Source organism: Pituophis catenifer, unplaced genomic scaffold, assembly GCF_029215685.1.
Source record: "Pituophis catenifer annectens isolate HBS135680 unplaced genomic scaffold, rPitCat1.0.hap2 SCAF_2, whole genome shotgun sequence".
In the NCBI taxonomy this organism is placed as follows: domain Eukaryota; kingdom Metazoa; phylum Chordata; class Lepidosauria; order Squamata; family Colubridae; genus Pituophis; species Pituophis catenifer.
In genome coordinates, this window is record NW_027256882.1 from 294,716,763 (window position 1) to 294,736,010 (window position 19,248).

General features: G+C 48.9%; 1 protein-coding gene across 1 annotated transcript in view; it reads left to right on the top strand.

Annotated features, from left to right (window-relative positions):
- Positions 1 to 4,149: 4,149 nt before the first annotated feature.
- The window catches only part of MYORG (myogenesis regulating glycosidase), a 37,363-nt gene continuing 22,264 nt past the window's right edge, over positions 4,150 to 19,248 (top strand). Inside the window, exon 1 of the mRNA XM_070938981.1 lies at positions 4,150 to 4,287. The gene's annotated coding sequence lies outside the window, so the exon portion shown is untranslated. The remainder of the gene's footprint in view (positions 4,288 to 19,248) is intronic.

Genomic DNA, 19,248 nt, shown 5'->3' on the forward strand with positions numbered 1-19,248 from the left:
TTCCTCTTTCTTCCCTCCCTCCTTTTTTTCTCCCTTTCTTCTTTTTTTCTTTTCCTTTCTTTCTTTTCCTTTCTTTCTTCCCTCCCTCCCTTTTTTCTTTTTCTTTTCTTTTCTTTCTTCCTTTCTTTTCTCTTTCCTTTCTTTCTTCCCTCCCTCTTTTTTTCTTTTCTTCCTTTTTTCTTCCCTTCCTCCCTCCCTCTTTTCCTTTCTTTTTCTTTTTTCTCTCTTTCCTCCTTCCTTCCCCTCCCTCCCTCCCTTTCTTTCTCTCTCTCTCTCTCTCTCTTTCTTTCTTTTTCATTTATTTGCATGGCACCTTTATTATCATTTTTTTTTTTTACAAATAACTCACTATCTCCTGGTGATTGCCTGAAAGTCACACAGCTGGATTTCATAACTGAGACGGCACTAGAACTCAGAGTCTGCTGGTGATTGGCCTGAAGTCACCCAACTGACCTTCATGCCTAAGGCAGAACTAGAACTCACCATCTCCTGGTAATTGGTCCGTCCAAAATCACCCCAGCTGGCCATCATGGCTAAGGCAGGACTAGAACTTCCTGTCTCCTGCTTTTTAGCCAGGTACCTTAATACCAAGACCAAACTGACATTCTACGTCTATCTTCCACTTCTCCAGTTCCCGGCACAGACTTTAGTGAAGTCTGAAGTTTTTCCTAAGCTGCAGGCGGGCTGGGAAGCTGCCATTTTTAGAAGCACCCATATCCCTGGCATCACCATGGTGGCTCTCACGGGTAGCCTTGTTTCCTTCCCCTCAATCTGCTTTTTCCTTTGCATCTTTGTTTGCCTCTGGACCAGCGTTTTCCACCCTTGGCAATGCTAAGACACATGGACTTCGGTTCCCAGAATTCCCTAGCCAACATGTTTTAAGATGAGCGAACTGGGAGTTGGAGTCCACGTGTCTTCAAGTTGCCAAAGTTGGGCAACCCTTCTGCTTGAGCAGGGGGCTGGACTAGATGACCTCTAAGGCCCCTTTCAGCTCATTCATTCATTCCTTCCTCTGGATCATTGTTTTTCCTGTGCAGGGAAAAACACTTTTTATTGGGCTGCTTTCTCTATTTTCTGCCGGCTGCACAACTTCCGAAACAGACATAATCTACCGTTCTCCTTTACCTGTATCCAGGTTGCACCTTTATAGGTAACTCCACTGTGCTAACCCTGGAGAAAAAAGTTCAAAGAGAAGACAAGGAAGGCAGCTACTCACAGGATAGTGGCAAAGTAACAGGCCGTCTCTGTGGTGACCCCCCCCCCCATGCTTTGGAAAAGGCTCTCCCCCAATGCATACCTGGCCCACTTAAACGCTATTATTCCTGCATGTCTTTAAATCTGATTTATTCTGAGCAATTGTTGCCCTTTATTCATGGATTTTGGTTACTGGTTTTGTTCTTTTAAAAAAAACAAAAAAAAACAGACAGGGACTTCCTGGAATGGGGCTGTGAAAAGCCCACCCCCTCCTCCTGGAAGAATGAAATATTTTGGGAACTATTAAAAAAGCAGAATATTATATTTCCCTGAAGGCAGGGCCGGATTTAGATGAAAAGAGGCCCTAGGCTATTCCACTTATGAGGCCCTTTCACCTATAGTGAAAGTGTAATTTTAATTTTGCTAACAATTTGAATGTAGGCCCCTCTTGATCTTGAGGCCCTAGGCTGAAGCCTAGTTAGCCTATAGGAAAATCCGGCCCTGCCTGAAGGAGAAATGGAGAAACGTGTTTTCAGAGGCAGAAAGCAGCCCCCAAGTCCTTAATAGCCCACCACTTAAAGAGATAAAGAGCTCATTGAAAGAGGAAGCCAACTCTCTCGATGGCTCTATTCATAAGCAAAGCAAACACTGCAGACAGAAATCCATTCAAGACAGGATATTTCAAAACTCCTTGGCAGAATTAAATTAGAACAAGAAGCCCCTCACCCAAGATCCAGCACAGGACGAAAGCTAACACAAGCCCCCTTCATTGCACAATCCCCGGGACAGTTCAGAGTTCAAAGTCTGAGAGCCTTGGTAGTACAGTGGTCTAAAGCACCCTGTTATTAAGACCAGCTGCCTGCAATTACTGCAGGTTCAAATCTCGCCAGGCTCAAGGTTGACTCAGCCTTCCATCCTTGTGGGGGCAATAAGCTGACTTTGTATAAATATGCAAAAGGATGAAGGCTATTGCTTAGCGCATTGTAAGCCACCCTGAGTCTCCGGAGAAGGGCGGCATATAAATCAAATAAAAAAAAAAAGTCACAGAAATCTACAAAGAGCCATTCGCTCATTCAACCGTTTGCTCAGCTGACCCAGAACTGCACACTGTCTCTGCGGTTCTGTTCAATAAACCATCTTTACAATCAGCCCCCATGTTGTTTCCAGCGTCTCTCTCCCAAATTGGACCTGGACATTTCTTCCAACAGGGCAATTAATAAAAACGCTTTAAATCAGAGGTATCCAACTTTGGCTATTTTAAGACCTGTGGACTTCAACTCCCAGAATCCACAGGTCTTAAAAGTTGCTTAGGTTGGACATTCCTGCCTTAAATAATCTTTCTTTCTTTCTTTCTTTCTTTCTTTCTTTCTTTCTTTCTTTCTTTCTTTCTTTCTTTCTTTCTTTCTTTCTTTCTCCCTCTCTCCCTCCACAGGTCTTAAAAGTTGCTTAGGTTGGACATTCCTGTCTTAAATAATCCACTTTTAGGGCTGATGACATTTTAACTCCTTTTTGGTTTCTTTCTTTCTTTCTTTCTTTCTTTCTTTCTTTCTTTCTTTCTTTCTTTCTTTCTTTCTTCTCTCTCTCTCTCTCTCTCTTTCTCTCTCTCTCTCTCCCTCCCTCCCTCTTTCCTCCCTCCCTCCCTTTCTTCTTTCTTCCTCCCTCCCTCTTTCTCTTTCTTTTTTTTTTTGGATTTCCACGTTGCACAATCTCCCCTCAAGCCACACACAGCCATTTCCTCTTCGGAGAGGGACATTTTACCTACTTTTTGCAACCGACAAACCTCGGTCCTCGACTCACCCGGGAAAAGTTCAAGCGGCATTCAGACGACCCTGGGTGACCCGAAGTTTCTTTAGCACGTGTGAAGTGAACACGGGCCGGGAGGCCATAAAAGGTGGGTAAGCTTGCAACGATGCCTCGGGTGGATTTCCAAACCTCCGAGTGTTTGGATCACCTCGGGATTGCATTAATTAATCCGGGATTGATTGATTGATTGATTGATTGATGATTTTGGAGGGGAGGGGGGCAAATACAGCGAATCGGATGCAATTACTTGGCGGGGAGGTATGTAGACAAACTGGGTTTGAACCTTTGGGTCGTTCAAGCTTGGACCGGACCCGCTGGAGGGGCTCTTGCTTCTCTCAAAAGAAAGTGGGGAGAGGCGCCCCACTTTCAGGACGGCTTTCACAGGCGTCTTTTGGGGGACACCCCCCGCCCCCCCCGTTCCCCATCCCCAGTCGGGTAGAGGGTGCTGGAAAGGAAGCCCCAGGTTTTCCCGGCTGGGCAAGGTAAGCCCTTGCGAGTGAAGCTTTTCCTGCCCTGCCGGCGCCAGGTAGACTGCTCCTGCCTCTGGAGGCTCCGCATCGGGAGGGGGGAAGGGAGAGGGAGAGGTGGGGGCGGCGGTCTCGGTCGGCAGCTGAGTTGCGGGCAGAAGGTGCACGAAAAGCAAACCCCCGTAGTTCCCCGGCTGGGCGAGATCCGTTCAGCTTTTCCTGCCTTGCCGGCGCCAGGTAGACTGCTCCTGCCTCTGGAGGCTCCGCATCGGGAGGGGGGAAGGGAGAGGGAGAGGTGGGGGCGGCGGTCTCGGCCGGCAGCTGAGTTGCGGGCAGAAGGTGCACGAAAAGCAAACCCCCGAGTTCCCCGGCTGGGCGAGATCCGTTCAGTTTTTCCTGCCTTGCCGGCGCCAGGTAGACTGCTCCTGCCTCTGGAGGCTCCGCATCGGGGGGGAAAAGAGGCGGTCTCGGGCAGCAGCTGAGTTGCGGAGCCTCGGGCAGCTCCCCCCCCCCGCCGCGAACTACAACTCCCAGAGTCCTTTTCCTTCCCTCCCCCCCCACCTCCTCGCCTTTCGCACCTGAAGAGCAGCCCCGCCTGCAGCGCCTCCGAGCCCCCCCCCCCACCTTCCCCAGATGCCGCCGCCGCCGCCCCTGCCTCTCGGGCCCGCGAGCGCCCCTTGGCCGAGCTGGGGAGGGTCCCGCTGCAGCCCCGCCTGCAGCCGCCTCCGCCTCCGCCTCGCCTGGACCAGCTCCGGCTCCGGCCGCGGGTAAACAAGCCGGAGCCCCGCTCACCTGCGGCCGCCAGCAAGGGCGCCCCAGCCAGGTGAGTGAGCGGCCGCCGCAGAGCTGCAGGTGGGCGGAGGGCTCCGGAGCTTCCCCAGGCGGGGCCGGAGGGGAGGCGGAGGGGCCGGGCCGGGCTGGGCTGGGGGGCTGCGGGGAGCCTGGGGTCCTCCTGGCGCTGGGACCGGAGGAGGGAAGTTGCGCCGCTTCCCAAAGTCAACCGGGAGCCGCTTTTTCTCCGGGAGGGTCTCGAAAAGGGGGTGGTGGGGTCCCCTCCACACACACAGACACACAACCACACAGTGAGTGAGAGAGAGAGACAGAGACACACAGTCACACAAACAGAGTGACAGCCAAACACACACACATCGACACACACACACACACACACACACACACACACACACACACAGAAAGACAGAGACACACAGGTACACACAGCTTCACACACATTACACAAAGACACACTCAGAAAGAGAGAGATACACAGTTACACAAACACAGAGTGACAGCCACAGAGAGAGAGAGAGAGAGAGAGAAACAGAGGCACACAGACTCACAAACACACACACACACACACACACAAAGAGAGAGATTCCCACACACAGACACACAAACACACAGTGAGTGAGAGAGGGACAGATACACACAGTCACACAAACAGAGTGACAGCCAAACATACACACATCGAGACACACACACACACAAAGATAGAAAGACAGAGACACACAGGTACATACAGCTTCACACACACATACAAAGAGAGAGATTCCCACACACAGAGACACACAAACACACACACACAGACCTACACACACACACACACACACACCACCTTTGCTGCAGACCTGGTGGAGCCAGAAGCGCAGCATGATCCTTTGGGCTGGATCGCAGCTGCGCGCCCCTCCTGGCCACGCTTGCCTTGCCCGCTCCTCTCCCAGAGCCGCCCGGTCTCCTGCTTGGGCGGGTGGGTTGGACTAGATGACCTCCAAGGTTCCTTCCGCCAACTCTGTTAATCCTTGGCAGGAGCCCCTCCTGGGCTCTCCAGGCTCCCTCCCCTCCCCGCCCGCCGCCTTCCCTGCTGGCCAGCAGGACTCTGGCGCCGGTCCTGCGGGAGGAGGAACTCGATCTGCCCCGCTTGGCCCAGGACCCCCTTTGGCCTCGCCCTTCCCTCGGACCGGGGAAGCCCCCCTCTCAGTTCCGCTCCGGAGTTTACTTGAAGGAAGGTTCCCCGCGCTCTGAAATTGGGGGAGAAAACTGGGTGCAAGCAGTTAGGGGAGGGGGTCGGTCTGCAAGGCAGCCTTATTTGGGGCAGGGGGCTTGGTTAGGGTCTTGGAAGCCTTCCCCGCCTGCCCTTTCATTCATGCTCAGCTTCCCTGCTGCTTTTTAAATTTGAATTAACTCGTTTTACGCTTTTCATATCTTACTCTTTCCTGCCCAGAGTCCCTCTGCTAGGAGTTGAACTGTTTTTAAATAAACCACAAATCCGTTGCTAAGCGAGACAGTTGTTAAGTGAGTTTTGTCCCCATTTTACGACCTTGCTCACCACGGTTGTTAAGTGAATCTCTGCCATTGTTAAGCTAGAAATCAGGCCGTTAAGTGAATCCGGCTTCCCCCTTGACTTTGCTTGTCAGAGAGTCGCAAAAGGGGGATCGTGTAACCCTGGGACACTGCAACCGTCATAAATACAAGTCAGTTGCCAAGCGACAGAATTTTGATCACGTGACCAAGTGGACGCTGCAATGGTTGTTAAGTGTGAAAAATGGTCCTGACTCTGAGTCACTTTTTTTCAATGCCGTTGTAACTTCGGACGGTCACTAAACAAATAGTTGTAAGTCTGCCTGCATTCTGATGATACCCAGTGATGTGTTTCTGCTCCTGACCAATTCAGGAATTCCCTCTTATTGTCTTATCCCGGGGTTTGGAGCAGGGGTGAAATGCTCCCAGTTTGGACCGGATCGCTGGATCCGGTAGCGATGGAGGCAGGTGGTTCGGAGAACCGGTAGCAAAAATCCCTGCCCCCCCACATGCCCAGCTGAGTCGCACAATCATCAGAGGCTTTTTTTTTTTTACTTTTAAAAGCATTTTTTCTACAACCTCTTCGGCCGAAAAAATGCTTTTAAAAGTAAAAAAAAAAAAGCCTCTGATGATCGCACGGCTCAGCTGGGATCGTCAGAGGCTTTAAAAGAAAAAAAGCCTCTGCTGATCAGGCAATTCAGCTTGGATCGTCAGAGGCATTTAAACGAAAAAAAGCCTCTGCCGATCAGGCAACTCAGCTGAGATCGTCAGAGCCTTTTGAAAGCATTTTTTTTACAACCTCTTCGCCGAAGAGGTTGTAGAAAAAATGGTTTTAAAAGTAAAGTAAAAAAAAAAAATTGGCCATGCCCACCCAGTCACATTACTCCCCCCGCCCCCACCAAGCCACGCTCACAGAACCGGTAGTAACAAATTTTAGATTTCACCACTAGTTTGGAGGCTGTGAGGGTCTGGATGGGCTTCAGATAAAGGTTGAGTGGCTTTGGGTTTGAGGCCTTTTCATTCTAGGACTTTGCAATCTTTGGGGCCGGCCGGGGTTGCAGTGCCCCAAAGAGTCCCACTGTATAATCCTGAGGTCCTTTACAGCCTCCTGCAGCATTCTGCCGGCCAAAAATGGGCCACACGGAGGCCTTGTGAGGCCCCTGCGCAGCCCATTTTCGGCCTCCCTCGCCAAGGCCCATTTTTGGCCAGCAGAGTGCTGCCGGAGGCCGAGGAGGCTGAAAACAGGCCTCACAGGAACTGCGCAGGGCTTCTGTGCGGCCCATTTTTGGCCAGCAGAGTGCTGCTGGAGGCGTTTGTCCCGTCTCCCTTCCCCGCTCCCCTCCCCTCCGCCGGCCTAAGGAGGAGAACTACAATGCTGATCCGGTCCTCGAAGTAATCCAGTTTGACACCCCTGTCCTAGCCTTACATCTCCTGCCTGAGGAGCAGGTATAGCAGCCACGGCCAGGAGCGCTTTGTCTTGGGTTCCAGTTGTGCCCAATTCCTGGATCCGGGGGGGGGGGCTGCTTATTTTACTATTCATTGTTAAATTTGTCTGCCACTCATCTCGTCGCAGGGCCCGTCACACATGCTTTGGTCCTTTCCAGATTGGACTACTCTAATGCACTCTACATGGGGCTGCCCTTGAAGGGTATCCAGAAGCATCAGCTGATGCAGAAGGCCGTGGCGCAGGCAGTTATATGTATTTATGGCAGCAGTTTGTTCTCCGAGGGGCCAGCCAGGAGTGGGATTTGGGGGTTCTCCCAAACCCCTGCGAACCCCCAGCAGCCCACCCCTGGGTTAATTTTATATAAGGTGGAGAGTCAGCAGGTGGACTGGGAGGTGGGCAAAACGGGCATTGCCCAGGCCCCATCGGACCTGCAAAGTTATCTGCGGCTCTCGTTGTGCTTGCGAAGCTCATCTCGCCTTGCGGTTTGCGTTATTTTCATACCAAAAATAAATTTTAAAAAGGAATTAAAGCTCGTCTTGCACAACATGATTTTTCTTCATGCGAGACCAGGCTACTTCCTCCAATCGTGCAACCCTGCACCCAAACATTTGACTCCTGTCTTCTGCCGGGAGTTCGGAAGATTGCAAGGAAAGGGGGGCTGAATTTCCCAGCGGTGTCTCTTCCGCGCGCGGAACACAGGATGGGCCCCACGGTTTTCCAGGACGGAAAGACAGCAGTGGACTTAATTGTCCCATCAAAAAAAAATAAAAATAAAAAAAGACTCTGGTCATTGAAGGAGGAAATGAAACTATTCTGAATTGTGCTGAGATTGGGTGAAGGCTAGGATTAAGGAGCCAGTTCCTTCTTCCCTCAAAATCCTTCAAAGAGCATCTCTAGGGTCCTTCGTGCTCCCTGAGTTTGGTGGTTTTCCTGCAGACATTTCATGACCTACGTAGGTAACAATATCAGGGCTAGGAGGGAGTGGAGTGTGTGGGAAGGAAGAGGAGGAGGGGGAGCTGTGAACTCCTAGGTCCGTGATGGCAAACCTATGGCACGCATGTCACAGATGGCACGCAGAGCCATATCTGTGGACACACGAGCATTGCCCTAGCTCAGCCCCAACGCGCATGGGCGCACTGGCCAGCTGATTTTTGGGCCATCCAGGCCCACTGGAAGTCAGGAAACGAGCCGTTTCCAGCCTCTGAAGGGCCTCCTGGGGAGTGGGGAAAGCCATTTTCGCCCTCCCCAGGCTCCAAAGGTTTTCTAGAAGGAAGACAGGGGTGTCAAACTGGATTAGTTCTAGGGCTGGATCAGCATTGTAGTTCTCCTCCGTAGGCCGGTGGGGGGAGGGAGACGGGACAGACGCCTCCAGCAGCACTCTGCTGGCCAAAAATGTGCCGCGCGGAAGCCCTGCGTGGTTCCTGTGAGGCCTGTTTTCGGCCTCTTTAGCCTCCGGCAGCACTCTGCAGGCCAAAAATGGGCCTTGGCAAGGTCAGGGAGGCTGAAAATGGGCTGCGCAGGGGCCTCACAAGGCCTCCATGTGGCCCATTTTTGGCCGGCAGAGTGCTGCCGGAGGCTGTAAAGGCCGAAAACTGGCGACATGCACCTGCCCACACCCCATTTTGGCCAGCAGAGGCCCTGCGGGCCGATCCTTTGATATTTCCAGGCCTTTGGAGCCTGGGGAGGGCAAAAAACGGGCCTACTGGGCCCACCAGTAACCTTTTTGCAGTAGTGTGCCAGAAGAAGGGGGAGAACGGGGGGGGTCGCATGCGCAAGAGCAGGGGGGCATTAAATTATGGGTGTGGGCACTCAAGCACGTGATCCCCCCGCTAGGGCCGGATTTAGATGAAAAGAGGCCCTAGGCTATTCCACTTATGAGGCCCTTTCACCTATAGTGAAAGTGTAATTTTAATTTTGCTAACAATTTGAATGTAGGCCCCTCTTGATCTTGAGGCCCTAGGCTGAAGCCTAGTTAGCCTATAGGAAAATCCGGCCCTGACCCCCGCGCTCCCCCCGCTTTTGGCACACGATGGCAAAAAGGTTAGCCACCACTCTCCTAGGTGCTCCTGGTCTTGGTTGTTTTCTTGGAGACGTTTCATGGCCTAACTTGGTAACATCATCAGTGTAGAAGGGAGTGGGGGGTGTGGGGAGGAAGAGGACTGTGGGGTCCTTGGTGCTCTCTGAGCTTGCTTGTTTTCCCTGCAGACATTTCATGACCCAGTTGGGTAACATCATCAGTACCAGGAAGGGTGGGGTGTGCTGCCTGTCTATATATATATAGTAGCCTGCCCTGCAATTTCGGTGGGAGTGTGGTCTTCTCGTTGGCAGTTCGTTGATTGGAGTATTGATTGTTTGCCTGGAACCAACAGAAGAGAAAATCTGTAGCTCTGATTTGAAATGAGGGTCCTTGGTGCTCTCTGAGCTGGGCTGTTTTCTTGCACACATCTCATGACCCAGCTAGGCTACATCATCAGTGCTAGAAAGGAGTGGGGTTATTTTTATATACTAGTGGCTTGCCTTGTGGGTGTTGGTGGGAGGGGTTCCTTGATTAAGTTGTTGTTTGCTCTTAGATTGTTTGAGTTGGCAATTCCTTAACAGGGCTGTTGTTTACTGCTTCATTATTGACATGTTAATAAATTTAGTATTAATCTCTGCTTACCTAATTGGGTAATAAAATGTCTGCAACAAAACACCCAAGCTGAAAGAGTGTTAATGACCTAGGCTTACTGAATCATTAAAACACACGAGTAGTCCAAAAAAACCTCTTATTGCAACAGCTGTGAATTACGTTCATTCACAGCTGAGTCCCAAATTAGTTGCAAAAAGTCCTTCGGGAGAATCACCCACCTTTATCTCCCTTTTCATGCTGCCAAAGACCTACTTGGCAAAGCCACACAGAGTCCAGAATCAAACAGAGATGCCGACTGGGAACAGAATTAACAACGTTGTTTTCCTGCAAAGGGCCCACGTGCCTTTGCTCCTCTTTTAAGCCTTATGGGAGGGGCCAATCATCTCCAAGCCTTACTCCCGAATCGTCCCTTTTGTTTTAACTGTTCTTGCCTTCTGGCAGCTCTGTGCATGCGCGCACTAGGAACAGGCTCCTCCTGTTCCTCTGCCTCTCTGCTGTCCAACTCTGGAGGCTCCGGAATCCACACATCACTCCCAGATGGCCCTGGCCCCATCTCTGCCTCCGACGCAGAGCCCTCGTCCGGGCCTTCCCAGACTCCAGGACTGGCCCATGTTCCTCCCTCACTATCCGACTCCGCCGCAGGCTGCTGGTGGTCTGACTGCCTCCCCCCGCCCATCTGTCTGTCTGTCTGCCCCCCACCAGTCTGCCTGCCTGCCTGCCTGCCTGCCTGCCTGCCTGCCTGCCTGCCTGCCTATCTTATCTATCTATCTATCTATCTATCTATCTATCTATCTATCTATCTATCTATCTATCTATCTTAATATTAAACCAATAATCGGGCAGTAACAATGCTAATAGGGCAAGCCACTAATATATAAGCAGAGAGGAAACCCTCTTCCTCCTAACCTTGATGATGTTACCTAGTTTGGGTCATGAAACGTCTTCCAGAAAACAACCAAGCTCAGAGAGCACCAAGGACTTCCCAGTTCAACTCTGAGCTACAACGATTCTCTTTTATTGGTGTCTGTCTGTCTGCCTGACTGCCGGCCCCCCCCCCCGCTCTCTCGTGCGTGGGATGGCATGCCGTTCCCTGCAGATTCTTGTCTCGGTTAATTAGCTGTCCCAAGTGCTCAAGGACTGTAATGTGTTTTAATAGCTGGGCTGCATGGCCGAGACGCCTTTTAATCTGCCTGCCTGCCGTTTCCCCCCAGCTCTGTAATTGTTGAGGGGCTGCAAGAACAAAATGAGCAGATGCGTGATCTTAGGGCTGCAATTACGCTCCTTGATTCAGGGGGTTGGCATGGGGGGGACCCCTCTTCCGTGTGGGATCCTGTCTGAGGTCTGATGAAGATTCAGCCAGACCGGTAGAAAATGGAGTGGGAGGGGGGGAGGCAGTTGGCACTAGAAGGGTCTCTGCAATGTTCAATTTGTGCATTTAAGACAGCCCCCCCCCGGTCAGCGGGTGCTCAAAACCCCAATTAGCAAACGTAGGATTGGTCTCCCAGCAGCCCCAACCCAACTGCCTGTTTGCGGCTGTCATTAAGTGAATGCGGCGGTCATTAAACGAGTGTGGAGGTTGTTAAACAAATACCTGAAGAGAGGAGGGTTTTTTTTGCTGGAAACTGAATGCAAATGCTTGAAATTACAGTAGTCCTTATATAACGGCTGGTCCTCGCTTAATGACTTAATGAAGTTACGACAGATCTCCCCAGAGCTATTTATGACCTGTTTTGAAGTTCTGATGGCTGGGCCCCTCCCCTGTGGTCACATGATTGCATTTTGGGTGCTTGGCTAAAAGCCAATGCATAGGCATCTTCTCAACTAATGGACAGCACCTGCTTGGATTTAGATAAGGGTCAACGGCACTCAAGGGAAAGTTGGACTGGTTTGTATTTGTTAGCTTGTTTGTGGCTACATAGGGATTCTGGGCTGGTGTCTTTTTTGACTCTGCCTTCCCTTCTCCTACAGCTTTATGGTAAGGTTATAGCAACAGACTCTTGCAAAGTCTGAAAGTCCATAGAATGTAGAATGATAGAGCTGGAAGTGACCTCAAAAGTATTCTTATAGGGATGAGGTGGAGGCTCTTCTGGACTAGTGCAATGAAAGTCACCTGATTCTAAATGTTAACAAAACAAACGAGATCATTGCAGATTTTAGAAAGAGCCGGCATGGTCATACTCTACTCAGTATCAAGGATGCAGCTGTAGAGGTGGCCAACAGTATTAAGTATCCGGGGGTGCAGATAACTAAGAATCTGAACTGGTCTCTCCACCCATCATCCTTAGGGAAGTGTGCAAACCAGCGTCTGCATTTCCTGCGTCGGATGAGCAGAGCACATCTTTCTCCTCCTATCCTGGTCACTTTTTACAGAGGCACGATCGAGAGCGCTTTAAGAAACCGCATCCCTGTTTGGTTTGGTGGCCGCAGTGCCTCAGATAGAAAGTCCCTACAGAGAGTGGTGAGGACAGTGGAGAAGATTATAGGAAGCTCGGTTCCCTTTATTCAGGATACTGCTTACAAGGGCTATGTGCATAGAGCTCGAAGCATTGTTAGAGACCCCGTACACCCACTCCACGGTCTGTTTCTGTTGCTCCCTTCTGGGAGGAGGTTTTGAAGGATTTCTAACAGGACTGCCAGATTCTATAACAGCTTTATTCCCTAAACCATCCATCTGGTAAACTTGCAGTATTCGTTTTTCTCGCCATAAACATATATACATCCGAACTAGACTGTGTTGTTTCTCTGTGTCATAGAATATATGTTTGTATAGGGCAGGGGTCAGCAACCTGCAGCTCTGGAGCCGCCTGTGGCTCTTTCACCCTTCTGCTGCGGCTCCGTCACTCAAAACATGCGTCACAACCACCAATGTGCGTCACTCACCGGCACATGATTTATTGAGCTTTTCAACCCCCGGTAGGCCAACCATGGATAAATCCAAGACAAGAAAAGTTTCAGAAGAAAACGGAACTTTTAATATGCTAGTTTTGTGGCCACTCGAGAAATAGTCAGGCACGGGAAGGGTTTTGTGGCTCCCGGTGTTTTCTTTTCTGTGGGAAATGGGTCCAAATGGCTCTTTGAGTGTTTAAGGTTGCAGACCCCTGGTATAGGCATAATTGTTTGTTTGTTTGTTTATTTATGTATTTATATATTTATTTTGTCATATTCATTGTAGTGTATATTGGAGGTGGTGACTCTTTCAGAGCTGCATGCAACGAAATTTCATTTTAATGTATGCCAGTTAGTGTACATTCAAAGTGACAATAACGTTATTCTAAATCTATTCTAGTCCAATCCCCTGATCAAACAGGAGACCTTATACCAGGGATCCTCAGCCCCTGGTTATGGCCTGGTCCTGGGCTGTGGCGTGTTGGGAACCAAGCCGCAAAGCTTCATTCGGGCAAGCAGTGTGTGCATGCATGAAACCATCCCCTCCCCCCCGTTGTGGTCCATCAGCAGCCTGTGGAGCTGGCAGCGGAGTCGGACAGTGAGGAGGCTGGGGAGGAACATGGGCCAGTCCTGGAGTCTGGGGAAGGCTCGGACGAGGGCTCTGCGTCGGAGGCAGAGAGGGGACCAGGGCCCTCTGGGAGTTATGCGCAGACTCCAGAGCCTCCAGAGTTGGACATCAGAGATGCAGAGGAACAGGAGGAGCCTGTTCCTAGTGCGCGCATGCACAGAGCTGCCAGAAGGCAAGAACAGTTAAAAGAAAAGGGACGACTCAGGAGGAAGGCCTGGAGATGATTGGCCCCTCCCATAAGGCTTAAAAGAGGAACAAAGGCAGTGGGCCCTTTGCAGGAAAGCAACGTTGTTAATTCTGTTCCCAGTCGGCATCTCTCTTTGATTCTGGACTCTGTATGGCTTTGCCAAGTAGGTCTTTGGCAGCGTGTCAAGGGAGATAAAGGTGGGTGAGGACTTTTTGCAACTAATTGGGACTCAGCTGTGAATGAACGTAATTCACAGCTGTTGCATTAAAAGAGGTTTTTGGGACTACTAGTGTGTTTTAATGACTCAGGAAGCCAAGGTCACAACACCTCCTGCCTCCACCACGGCTGCCAATATGCGTAGCTGGAAAAGTTGGGGATCTCTGCTGTATACCATCCCGGTTAAATGTTGTCCATTTATTTTTGAAAAGCTCCATGGATGGAGCATGCACAACTCTGGGAGGCAAGCTATTCCATGGATTAATTGTTCTCACGGTCAGGAAATTTCTTCTCCCAGGTTGACTCTCTCTTTCATAAGCTTCCATCCATTACTTCTTGTCCTGCCCTCAGGTGCTTTGGAGAAGAAGGTCAATCCCCTTTCCCCTATGACAACACCTCAAATATAGGAAGGCTGCTATCATGTCACCCCTAGTCCTTCTCTGTGACATACCCAGCTTCCTGAAATGCTCATCGTATGATTTAGCCTCCATACCAAACTTCCCATCACCACGCTTAACGGATGGAAACTAATCGAGGAGAGAAGCAACCTGGAATTAAGGAGAAACTTCCTAACAGTGAGGACAATTAGTCAGTGGAACAGCTTGCCACCAGAAGTTGTGGGTGCTCCATCACTGGGGAAGTTTCAGTGCTTGAGAAGAGGGTTGGACTAGAAGACCTCCAAGGTCCCTTCCAACTCTGTCATTCTGTTAATCAGTAGAACGGTTTTCCTCCAGAAGTTGTGTGTGCCTCCATCACTGGAGGTTTTCAAGAAGAGACTGGACAGCCACTTGTCTGAAATGAATAGGGTATCCTGGTTGAGAAGGGGGTTGGACTAGAAGACCTCCAAGATCCCTTCCAGCTCAATTCTATTCTATCCATTAGGTTGGGTCCTTCCTCAGTTTCTTCTTCTGACTGTTGAGCCACTGGGGGCTCCTGTCTCTCTTCTCTAATTGTTTCCCAGGCAGCCCTTTCTTTTCCTTCTTCCCCCCAAGGCCATTTCCACATTCCCTTACAGTCAACCATCACCTCAAAGCTGAACCCGGAAACCCTTCAAGGCAGCAAAACGAGTGGTTGTGTGGCTGGAAAGACACACCTTGAAGCCACAGCTTGCTTCCTTGCCTGTGAACCGCTCCCGCAAAGACGCTTCACAGCGTGGGTTGCGATTGTGTCTTCTTCGCACAGCCAGCCTGCAAAGCTGCAGCAGCCACATGGTGTGAACAGACTCAGCTTGGCTAATTTGATCAAACCTCGCTCTCCAAAGTCACATTGACTGCTCGTGTTTTTCTGGCCACCGAAAACGGTTTTTCCACTTCTTCCAAGCCAGAACACGTTTTCTCCTCTTTCTCCTTCCAAAATTGTCCTTTCTCGTTCATTTGTTCTTTGCCAGAATTCAGACCACGAGGTCGGATGGTTGCAAATCACGGTAGCCAGAGTGGTTTCTCCATCGGTGGTTGGTTACGATTCTTCAATTTCACAATTTAGTAATTACTGCCTGCCCTCAATTAACCCTAAGAACCTACAAGTGCTAATTATATTTTTTTTTAGGATTTTTTTAAAAAAAATTATTTATTTTTCTCTACCTGTTGCACCTTAGGCAGGGTGGAAGGAGGCAGGAAACAAGAGAATAGAATAGAAGAACAGAGTTGGATGGGACCTTGGAGGTCTTTCATTAAACTAGAGTCTAAAGCAGGGGTCTGCAACCTTAAATACTCAAAAGAGCCATTTGGACCCGTTTCCCACAGAAAAGAAAACACCGGGAGCCACAAAACCCTTCCCGTGCCTGACTATTTCTTGAGCGGCCACATACGTAGTTGAATTAAACATTCTGTTTTCTTTTGAAACTTTTCTTTTCTTGGATTTATCCATGGTTGGCCTACCGTGGGTTGAAAAGCTCAATAAATCGCGTGCTGGCGGATGTCACACATTGGTGGTTGTGACGCACATTTTGAGTGACAGGGAGCCGCAGCAGAGGAGTGAAAGAGCCACATGCGGCTCCAGAGCTGCAGGTTGCTGATCTCTGGTCTAAAGGGAACATCAAAGATCTTGACTTTTCCCATCCAGGTAATTCACCAAAGTTTAATTAAGGCCCCAAGTCTCTTGGCCAAGGTTTTTTCTCCTTCTGGGGCCTTTGCAAAGCTTTGGCACGCCCGCGCTTGCCAGGGAAAGGAGATGCCATCTGTCTCTGCCAAGTGCAGCCTTCACCAGCCTTATTTTTAAACCCAAGTATTTTAACTACACAGCAGATGGGACTTCTCTCGTCTTGGAAGATAAGGCAGAGTGGCTTTTAAGAGGCTGATCCGAAAGAAAAAAAAAAAAGAAAAAGAAAGAAAGAAAAAAGAAAGAAAGAAAGAAAGAAAGAAAGAAAGAAAGAAAGAAAGAAAGCGGAGTTGAAAATACACTCAGCAACTCAGCTTTACTGATGGAAGTGAGACAGGGGCGTTCTACATACAGACAGTCCTCGACGTACGACCGCAACTGAGACCAACATTTCTCTTGCAAACTGAAACATAGGTCAAGTGAATTTTGAACCTTTCTCGCCACTGTTGTTAAGTGAATCACTGCAGTTGTTAAGCGAGTTACACGGTCATTAAGCGAATCTGGCTTCCCCATTGACTTTGCTTGTCAGAAGGACTCAAAAAGGGATCACACGACCCCGGGACTCGGCAACCGTCATAAATATACGAGACAGTTGCTAAGCGTCCAAATTTTTATCACATAACCGTGGAAATGCTACAAACGGTCCCAAGTGTGAAAAACGGTCATAGCTCGCTTTTTTCAGTGCCATTGTAACTTTGAACGGTCACTCAGCGAACGGTTGTAAATCGAGGATTACCTGTACAGGTAGTTCTCGTTCTACAACCGTTCGTTGAGTGACCGTTCAGAGTTACAAAAGCACTGAAAAAAAAGGTTATCATTTTTCACACTTGGGACTCTCCATGGTTATGTGATAAAAATTCAGACACTTAACAACTGACACATTTATGACAGTCGCAGGATCCCGGGGTCATATGATCCCTTTTTGAGACCTTCTGACAAGCAAAGTCAACAGGGAAGCCAGATTCACTTAACAACCATGTGACTTGCTTAACAACTGTGGCAAGAAAGGTCAATAAAATGGGGCCAAATCCAAGAACTGTCACGCTTAGTGTCAGAAATGTTGTGCTCAATTGTGGTGATTAGTCAAAGATTACCTATATGCCCTCTGTTGCAAAAAAAATAAATATTTGCAGCTTCCTAAAATTTCTTGGATTGGACAGTCCATTTAGCAATTCATTAACATCCAAAGTGCTTGGGGAAAAAAGCTAGGCGCAAGTGAGTTAAACTGGGTTAAACATTGGTGGCACCAGTGCTGCAAAATAGCTCAGAATGTGCCAGGCTAAGCTACAGCATCTAGTTGACCTTGGCTGGTCTGGAAAAAAACTGACCAGGGTCAAACTTTATTATCCCATTCTAGTTAGTTTTGTTTCCTTTACGATTGGACGTTGGTTCTTCTGGTTGGCCGTGTGACTTGGCCACAGTTGTCAAGGAGTCAGGCAGCCTGAAAACTTGAATAAATGAATGAATATTTTAAACTTCGGGCCGTCAATAAAAAATGATTTTAAAAATGGACATTTGGATAGGAGACCACCAGGAAATTTCCAAAGCTGCAGATTGGACTAAGAAGTCATTTTTTAATTATTATTATTATTAGATTTATATACTGCCCTACTCCCGATGGACTCAGTCATAAAACTATATTGGAAGAAGACAGGTAGCAAACCTTCTATTAAGAGGCGATTAACTTATTGCATAATTAGGAAGGGAGGAGGAAGAGAAAGAGAAAGAAGAAAGTGGTTTTCTTGTAAACATTTCATTACCAAAATAGGTAACATCATCAATATTGCGAGTGAATGGGGTTTGTAGAGTGGAGCAGTCAGAAGAGAACTGTAGGTGCTCTCTGAGCTTGGTGGTTTTCTTGCAGACGTTTCATGACCCAACTAGGTAACATCATCAGTGCTAGAAGGGAGAGGGGTGTGTGGAGAGGAGGAGGACGTGGGGTCCTTGGTGCTCTCTGAGCTTGATAGTTTTCTTGCAGATGTTTCATGACCAAACTATGTAACATTTATTTATTTATTTATTTATTTATTTATTTATTTATTTATTTATTTATTTATTTATTTATTTATTTATTTATTTATTTATTTGTTCGATTTATATGCCGCCCTTCTCCGGAGACTCAGGGCGGCTTACAATGCTTTTAAGCAATAGCCTTCATACTTTTGTATATATCTGCTTAGTAGGGCTTTCGCCCCCCCTAAGCGGTGTTCTATTTTATACAAAGTCAGCTTATTGCCCCCACAATCCGGGTCCTCATTTTACCTACCTCGGAACGATGGAAGGCTGAGTCAACCTTGAGCCTGGTGAGATTTGAACTTGCAGTAATTGCAGGCAGCTGGTGTTACTTAACAGCGCTTTAGTCTGCTGCGCCACCAAAGCTCTTAATCATCCTTAGTCAATGGGCAGCAAACAAATTTAATAAAAATAAATAAATGGATAAGCGTCCTAAAGGAAACAGCAAAGTCACAGGGAGGAAAAGAGCCAATTAAGGGGAGGGGGGAAATATTTGGTGTTTTTGCACAGTGGAACAAAGGTGAGTTCCTGGGTTTGCTTTCTTTTCTGTGCAAACAGCAAAGGTGGTGTTGAGTTGTGCAGGGGATCATCATTCTGTTTGTCCTCCACACATTTTGGTCTCGCAATAAAAGATTTACAAGGGACTTTTGTTCCTTCTGGGAGAACACAGGGAGTTCTTTCGGTAATATTTTGCAAACTTCCCAGTGGTGGGATGGGGAGGAACAGGCTCAGGCTCAACCCTTCCAAGACTGAGTGGCTGTGGCTCCCGGCATCCCGATATAATCAGTTGACTCCATCACTGACTATTGGGGGCGAGTCCTTGGCCCCCACTGAAAGGGCACGCAATCTGGGAGTCCTCCTGGATAGGCAGCTGTCCTTGGAGGAACATCTGACGGCTGTAGCCAGGGGGACCTTTTGTCAGGTTCGCCTGATCCGCCAGTTGCGGCCCTTTCTTGATCGGGATTCCCTGTGCACAGTCACTCACGCCCTCGTCACCTCTCGCCTTGACTACTGCAACGCTCTCTACATGGGGCTCCCCTTGAGGAGGGCCTTCTCTGTGGGGGCACCCACCCTCTGGAACCAGCTGCCCCCTGAGATAAGGAGGATCCAAGACCTCGGTGCCTTCCGCCGTGCCCTTAAAACTTCCTTTTTTCAGCAAGCCGGGCTGGCTTAACATATTTTTTAATTTTTAATTGGTTTATTATCTTAAATTGGGGCCAAATTAATATATATCCTTTTACTGTTTTTAATGTTTATATTGTATGTTTTTATCTGGCTGTACACCGCCCTGAGTCCCTCGGGAGAAGGTGCGGTATATAAATTCGAGATAAAATAAAATAAATAAAATCATTTTTACTACTGGTTCTGTGGGTGTGGCTTGGT